This window comes from Tamandua tetradactyla, chromosome 24 (genome assembly GCF_023851605.1).
Source record: "Tamandua tetradactyla isolate mTamTet1 chromosome 24, mTamTet1.pri, whole genome shotgun sequence".
NCBI classification, from domain to species: Eukaryota; Metazoa; Chordata; class Mammalia; order Pilosa; family Myrmecophagidae; genus Tamandua; species Tamandua tetradactyla.
The window spans coordinates 14,501,055-14,509,554 of NC_135350.1; the positions used below are offsets into that span (position 1 = coordinate 14,501,055).

An 8,500-nucleotide genomic window follows, 5' to 3' on the forward strand; every position below is an offset into this window, starting at 1 on the left:
ATATCATCTGCAAACAGTGATAGTTTTACTTCTTCCTTTCCAATTTTGATGCCTTGTATTTCTTTTTCTTGTCTAATTGCTCTGGCTAGAACCTCCAACACAATGTTGAATAATAGTGGTGATAATGGACATCCTTGTCTTGTTCCTGATCTTAGGGGGAAAGTTTTCAATTTTTCCCCATTGAGGATGATATTAGCTGTGGGTTTTTTATATAGTCCCTCTATCATTTTAAGGAAGTTCCCTTGTATTCCTATCCTTTGAAGTGTTTTCAACAGGAAAGGATGTTGAATCTTGTCAAATGCCTTCTCTGCTTCAATTGAGATGATCATGTGATTTTTCTGCTTTGATTTGTTGATGTGGTATTACATTAATTGATTTTCTTATGTTGAACCATCCTTGCATACCTGGGATGAATCCTACTTGGTCATGATGTATAATTCTTTTAATGTGTTGTTGGATTCGATTTGCTAGAATTTTGTTGAGGATTTTTGCATCTATATTCATTAGAGAGATTGGTCTGTAGTTTTCTTTTTTTGTAATATCTTTGCCTGGTTTTGGTATGAGGGTGATGTTGGCTTCATAGAATGAATTAGGTAGTTTTCCCTCCACTTTGATTTTTTTGAAGAGTTTGAGGAGAGTTGGTACTAATTCTTTCTGGAATGTTTGATAGAATTCACATGTGAAGCCATCTGGTCCTGGACTTTTCTTTTTAGAAAGCTTTTGAATGACTGATTCAATTTCTTTACTTGTGATTGGTTTGTTGAGGTCATCTATTTCTTCTTGAGTCAAAGTTGGTTGTTCATGTCTTTCCAGGAACCCGTCCATTTCATCTAAATTGTTGTATTTATTAGTGTAAAGTTGTTCATAGTATCCTGTTATTACCTCCTTTATTTCTGTGAGGTCAGTAGTTATGTCTCCTCTTCCATTTCTGATCTTATTTGTTTGCATCCTCTCTCTTGACCACTGCTATTTTATGCTTAAAGCAAATTTTCATGCTCAATCATGAAAGTCTACCACCTAGAGTGAAGATTTTCTGTACTCTTTATAAAAAAATACTTTCAGTTCTGGGCCAAGATGGCGGCTTAGCAATGTGTGTGTTTTAGTTTGTCCTCCAGAACAACTACTAAATAACCAGAAACAATACAGAACAGCTCCTGGGGCCACATTAGTGACCAGACACACAGCGTATTCCAGTCTGGACCAGCTGGACCAGCTGCGAGCCCCCACAGAACCATGAATTCCTCAAGCTGCAGCAGCAGGCACCCCTCCCCCACAGTCTGCTTCCCAGAGGGAAAAGGAAAGAGACTTTACCAGCAGCAGGGGCTCAGTGCAACTAAGCTTAAGTGTGGAATTAATTCACAAATTTTGACTATAAAAATAGGCCCCCAGCTCAGGTGAACCTGGTCAAAGCAGAAGTCATTGATTTTTGCCCTGGTGCAAAGGGGGCAGGGCTCATGGAAAAAGAAAAAAAAAAGAAACAGAGGTTTTTGTGGCTTCATTTCTACAAAGGCTTGACTGCCTTTGAATACAGCGGCAGGACTTCTCAGGCTGCAACTGCCCCAGGCATAGGCAGAAACAAGCTTGTTTGAGAGCTTGTCTGGAGCCTGTGCCTGCCTCAGGGGAGGGGTGAGGCCCAACTCAGGTGGAATCCCACCCTCAAGGAATTCATACCCTAGGGCTTGGTAATTTGAAGCCATTAAAACCAGCCTACAACCTCTCCTCTGTCTCCACCACATCCCCAGCAGGAAGAGTCTGCCAAAGTTAAAGGTACCACATCATCTTATGGTGGTGGGACCTGCAGGCAGACAAGCACCACATACTGGGCAGAATAAGAAAAACAGAGCCCAGAGACTTCACAGGAAAGTCTTTCAACCTGCTGGGTCTCACCCTCAGGGAACACCGACATAGGTGACTCTTTCCTCCTGATAGGAGGCCAGTTTGGTCTGGGAAAATCAGGCTGGGGTCTATAATACCTACATAGACCCTCCTCGGGGGGGGGGGGGGAGGCACCGTACAAGCAGGGCAAGAAACAAGAAAACAAGAACTGAAAAATTCTCTGTTAAACAAAACCTAAGCTAGAGGTCCAGAGAAAGCTGAACTGAATGTCAAAGAATAGAGAGACAACAAATTCATCCAGCAAGAAAACCCTTGGTAAAAGAAGTGAAATCAATCTCCAGAATAAACTAATTAAGGTAATTAAATGCCTAGACGCCAACAAAAAGTAATAAATCACAGTAGGAAAATTGAAGATATGGCCCAGTCAAAGGAACAAACCAACAATTCAAATGAGATACAGGAGCTGAAATGATTAATTCAGAATGTACAAACAGACATGGAAAACCTCATCAAAAAGCAAATCAATGAATTGAGGGAGGATATAAATAAGGCAAGGAATGAACAAAAAGAAGAAATTGAAAGTCTGAAAAAACAAATCACAGAACTTATGGGAATGAAAGGCATGGTAGAAGAGATGAAGAAAACAATGGAAATCTACAATGGTAGATTTCAAGAGGCAGAAGATAGGATTAGTGAACTGGAGGATGGAACATCTGAAATCCAACAAGAAAAAGAAAATACAGAGGAAAAAATGGAAAAATATGAGCAGGGACTCAGGGAATTGAAGGACAATATGAAGCACATGAATATACATGTTGTGGGTGTCCCTGAAGGAGAAGAGAAGGGAAAAGGAGGAAAAAAACTAATGGAAGAAATTATCACTGAAAATTTCCCAACTCTTATGAAAGACTTAAAATTACAAATCCAAAAAGTGCAGTGTACCCCAAAGAGAATGGATCCAAATAGACGTGCTCCAAGATATTTACTAATCAGAATTTTGGAAGTCAAAGAGAAAGAGAGAATCTTGAAAGCAGCAAGAGAATAGCAATCCATCACATACAAGGGAAGCCCAATAGGACTATGAGTAAATTTCTCAGCAGAAACCATGGAGGCGAGAAGACAGTGGGATGATATATTTAAATTATTAAAAGAGAAAAACTGCCAACCAAGAATTCTATATCCAGCAGAATTGTCCTTCAGAAATGAGGGAGAAATTAAAACATTTTCAGACAAAAAATCATTGAGAGAATTTGTGACCAAGAGACCAGCTGTTCAAGAAATACTAAAGGGAGCACCAGAGACAGACACGAAGGCAGAAGAGAGAGGTGTGGAGAAGAGTGTAGAAAAGAAGATTATGTAAAAAGGTAAAAAGAAGGAAAATTAGAAGGATGTATAAAGGCCAAAAGGCAAAATGGTAGAGGAGCGTACTGCCTGGGCAGTAATAACACTGAATGTTGATGGATTAAGCTTCCCAATCGGGGGACATGGACTGGCAGAATGGATTAGGGAATGGGACCCATCTATATGCTGTCTCTACTCAAAGAACATGAGGGCAAGGACACAAACAGACATTTGCACACCAATGTTTATAGCAGCATTACTTACAACTACCAAGAGATGGAAACAGCCAAAATGTCCATCAACAGACGGGTGGCTAAATAAACTGTGGTATATACATATGATAGAATATTATGCAGCTGTAAGACAGAATAAAGTTATGAAGTATGTAACAACATGGATGGACCTTAAGAACATTATGCTGACTGAGATTAGCCAGAAACAAAAGGACAAATACTGTATGGTCTCACTGATATGAACTGACATTTGTGAATAAACTTGGAGAATTTCGTTGGTAACAGAAACCATCAGGAGATAGAAATAGGGTAAGATATTGGGTAATTGGAGCTGAAGGGATACAGATTGTGCAACAGGACTGAATGTAAAAACTCAGAAATGGACAGCACAATACTACCTAACTGTAATACAATTATGTTAAAACACTGAATGAAGCTGGATGTGAGAATGATAGAGGGAGGAAGGCAGGGGGCACAAATGAAATCAGAAAGAAAGACGATAAAGATTGAGATGGTATAATCTAGGATTGCCTAGAGTGTATAATGACAGTGACTAAATGCACAAATTTAAAAAATGTTTTTGCATGAGGAAGAACAAAGGAAGGTCATTACTGCAGGGTGCTGAAAATAGATGGTTATTAATATTTTAAAATTTCAACTTATATGTGAGACTAAAGCAAAAAATGTTTATTTGGTACAAAATTTATATTTTGACTAGTGCATTTCCAATATAACTTATGTAGATAGCTCGGTTGAACAACCTAAGTACATGGAACCTTGGGTAGGACATGAGATTTTGTTGGTTTGTCCAGAGTGATGCCCCGTTGAATCCCAGAGTAATTTGATCAGTGAGCGGAAAAGTATTTGCAAAGTCCCCTGTGGGGAATGGTGAGAATGGGGGAAAATTCAACCTCCCCAAGTTGAATTCTTGATATTCTCACAAGCAGTGTGGACAACCAAAGTTATAGGCTGAGCCCCCAGTCTTGTGGTTTGTTCATATGAAACAAGGATAGGTCAAACCTACTTAAAATTAGGCCAGAAGTCACCCCCAACAGAACCTCTTTCGTTGCTCAGATGTGGCCTCTCTTTCCAGCCAACACAACAAGCAAACTCACCACTCTCCCCCTGTCTGAGTGGGACATGACTCCCAGGGGTGTGGACCTTCCTGGCAACGTGGGACAGAAATCCTGGAATGATCTGGGAGTCACTATCAAGGGATTGAGAAAAACCCTCTCGACCAAAAGGGGGAAGAGTGAAATGAGACTAAGTGTCAATGACTGAGAGATTCCAAACAGAGTCGTGAGGTCATCCTGGAGGTTATTCTTACGCATTAAGTAGATACCACCTGTTATCCAAGAGGAAATGGAGAGGCTGGAGGGAAGTGCCTGAAAATGTAGAGCTGTGTTACAGTAGCCATGTTTCTTGATGATGATTGTATAATGATATAGCTTTCACAATGTGACTGTGTGATTGTGAAAACCTTGTGTCTGATGCTCCTTTTATCTACCTTGTCAACAGATGAGTAGAACATATGGAATAAAAATAAATAATAGAGGGAACAAATTTTAAAATAAATTTAGTTTGAAATGCTAGTGATCAATGAAAGGGAGGAGTAAGGGGTATGGTATATATTATTTTTTTTCTGTTTTGTTTTATTTTTTCTGTTGTTTTTTTATTTCTTTTTCTGAATTGATGCAAATGTTCTAAGAAATGATCATGATGATGAATATGCAACTATGTGATGATATTGTCAATTACTGATGATATATGTAGAATGGAATGATCACATATTAAGAATGTGTTTCTTTCCTGTAATTTTTTTTTAAAAAATTAAAACAAACAAACAAACAAACAAAAAAACATACCTTCAAATCTGGAACATGATTTTCCATGTAACATAACTGAAGGGAAATTGCTTTTCTGATTCATTCAACTTATAAGGTGCTCATGAATTCCCTGAATTAAATTTTCAAGGTGATCTACATTTGAACATGTACTACTCCTTATTCCTTCAATTATTCTCTTGTCTACAAAGATTTGTATGACTTCTGAAAGCTTCTGTATATCAAAAGTGACTGTTTTCTATGTGATTCATCTGACATAAAGGTATTTTTAGAAACTTCTGCTCATGCATCCTGTCTGTATGATCATCTAAAGTCTCCTGAGGATGGGTTTTTGTAAGAACACTTCTAGCATTCGCTTAATCATTCTGATTCCTCTCTTGTGAGTTTTCTGAAGTATACGAAGCCCTGAATTCCAACAGAAAGATTTCCCACATTCAGAGCACTTCCATGGTTTCTCTCCTGTATGAATTCTCTGGTATTCACTGAGGGATGACTTTCGAGTGAAAGCTTTCCCATATTCACTACATTTAAAAGGTTTCTCTCCTGAATGAGTTTTCTGATGTATCTGGAGTGATGCCTTCCTTGGATAGGCTTTTCACATCCATTGCATTCATAGAGCTTTCTGTTGAATGAATTCTCTGAAGTATAATGAGCCGTGATTTCCCACAAAAAGCTCCTTCACAGAAGCTACATTCATAGGGTCTCTCTCCTGTGTGTGTGTTCTCCTATGTATAATGAGGTATGACTTGCTGCTGAAAGCTTTCCCACATTCACTGCATCCATAGGCTTCTCTCTTGCATGAACTCTCAGATGTGCAGTGAGCTGTTCCTTCCTACCGAAGGCTTTCCCACAGTCACTGCATTCAAAAGGATTATTTCCTGTGTGAATTCCCTGATGTTCAACGAGTCGTGTCTTCACATTGAAGGCTTTCCCACAGTCACTGCATTCATAAGGTTGCTCTCCTGTATGCATTCTGATGTACACAAGGAGGTGTGACTTACTCCTAAAGCCTTTCCCACATTCATTGCATTTGTGCAGTTTCACTCCAGTATGAGTTCTCTGGTGTACAACCAATGGTGATTTCAAATTAAAGGCTTTCCCACATTCACCACATTCATGAGGTTTCACTCCTGCATGACTTCTCTTATGTAAAATAAGTGGTGACTTCTAGCTGTAAGCTTTCCCACATTCAGTGCAACCATAGGGCTTCCCTCCTGTGTGAACCTCCTGATGAACAGGAAGCTGTGACCTGAAAGAGGAGACTTTCCCACATTCATCACATGCATAGGGCTTTTCTCCCGTATGAACTCTCTGATGAGCATTAAGGTTTGACTTGGCACTGAAAGCTTTTTCACGCTTAGTGCATTCATAAGGTCTCTCTCCTGTATGAACTCAGATGTACATTGAGCTGTGATTTACAACAAAAAGCTTTCCCACACTCACTACATACACAGTTGTTTTCTACTATATGAACCTTTTGATGCTTAAGAAAATATGAATCCTCATATCCATGAAACTTATTGGGATTCTTTCTTACATAACTTCTGGTAGAGCCTGAGTTTTGTGTCAAACTTTTTTCCATGTCTGTTATATTTGTGGATTCTTTCTCTTGAGGAAAAATGGCTTGTGCTCAGGTGAAGTTTTCCAAAAGTGTTATAAGCAGAGCTTCTCTCAATACTTTCATACTTTTGTTGCTTTTCCTGGTACCATTCTTCCAAGTCTACTAAGACTCAGATTTAGTTTTTCACCTCTGAAGGTAAGCCTAAGTCCATACAGCAACTGAACAGCTCTGACTGGAAATTAGTATTTAGTATCCAAAGCTCTTCTCCTTGCTCCAGCTTGAACACTAAATCAGGTCTGGTACCATGATATCCCACTGATAGTAAGTTGTTATAGTTTTCCAATATCACGTTCTATACAGGTATTTCTGCACAGAATTTAATAGCTGCCATTCTTCCCAAGTGAATTCCCCAGATAAATCCTTGAATGACAATAATTCCGGAGAAATAGATCATTTCTGCAACAAGGATCCCCATTTCCCTCACACTTCAGGATTGGCAGCTGGCAGTAAAGTGTACCTGCTGAACGCGCCCCACACGAAACTGTCCGGAGCCTGGTGGCCACCCTGTGTTCCATTTGGCGAGCTCCGCCTGGGGAGGGTGGGGGGCAGGACCCGAAGGCTGTGCACCTCCACGAAGCCCGCGGCCAAAAAGACTCAGGTGAAAGGCTCCCGGGGCGATGTGGTCCCGGGACAGCAAACCGCACTTCAACTTTTTTAATGGATTAAAGGTGGATTCTTTTACTCTTGAAATGTAGATCCTCTTACCTTTTTATGTAGATCCTTTTACTTTTCAATCTAATCCCAGTCTCACAGGCAATTGAACACCTCCTGATTTTTTAGGAACTGGTTGTGGGCACGTCAAAACGAATTCCAGAATGACTGGACTTGTAGAGACTCTAGGATGACGCTGGTCCAAATAAATAGGGAGGACCCGGGTGTAAATGAGCAAACATCAATGTTCCCTGATAATCTTCAGCTCAGATCTTCAGCTCATGGCTGAACCTAGAAAAATTGTAAAGGAAATAAAAGCTGTCTTCAGTGCACCAGCTTTTTTTTTTTTTTTTTCTTGAGGCAAGACTCCTTTCAGATCACCATTACCTGCTCCTATCTTGGACTTATTTTGCCAAGTTTATAGCAAAATTTGTTCTCATAGTTTGTAAATGTGAAATTGTTTTTGAATGTGGAGAGAACAATAAGACAAACATTTTGTATCAGTTTTTAAAAGAAATGCCATATTTCATTGATTCTAAGCACCTATTTTGTCCTATTTAAATTATTAATAATTCACTACCAAATTCTTTCCCCAATACTAATCTCCTCTCAATGTGTCCTGACACATCATTCAATCAGTTTCATCTTTTTTTAAAAAAATTGCAAACATCTCTCTTAGTGTCTTTGTTTTCTGCTTTTTAGATGCAATTCACAGTTGTCATCCTAATATCTCTTTTCACATTGTGTTTTGGGGATTTACTTTGCCTTTCCAATATTCTTTCCATGTCCTAGGCCCCATGTTCTCCTCTTTCTTGGTCCTCAATTGAGAAGTGCACATGTTCCAGGATCTTCCTGAGAAAGGAATTTTGCTATCGCAGATTGAAGATGCATGCAAATTCTTTGACACACCTTCCATTGCAAGAGGTGTAGTTGGACTGGCTTGCGACTACTTTGACTAATAGAGTGTGACAGAA

At 39.4% G+C, this 8,500-nt stretch overlaps 1 pseudogene; it reads right to left on the bottom strand.

Moving 5' to 3' along the window:
- Positions 1 to 5,561: 5,561 nt before the first annotated feature.
- Positions 5,562 to 7,390, bottom strand: LOC143668585 (uncharacterized; annotated as a pseudogene).
- Positions 7,391 to 8,500: the final 1,110 nt, after the last annotated feature.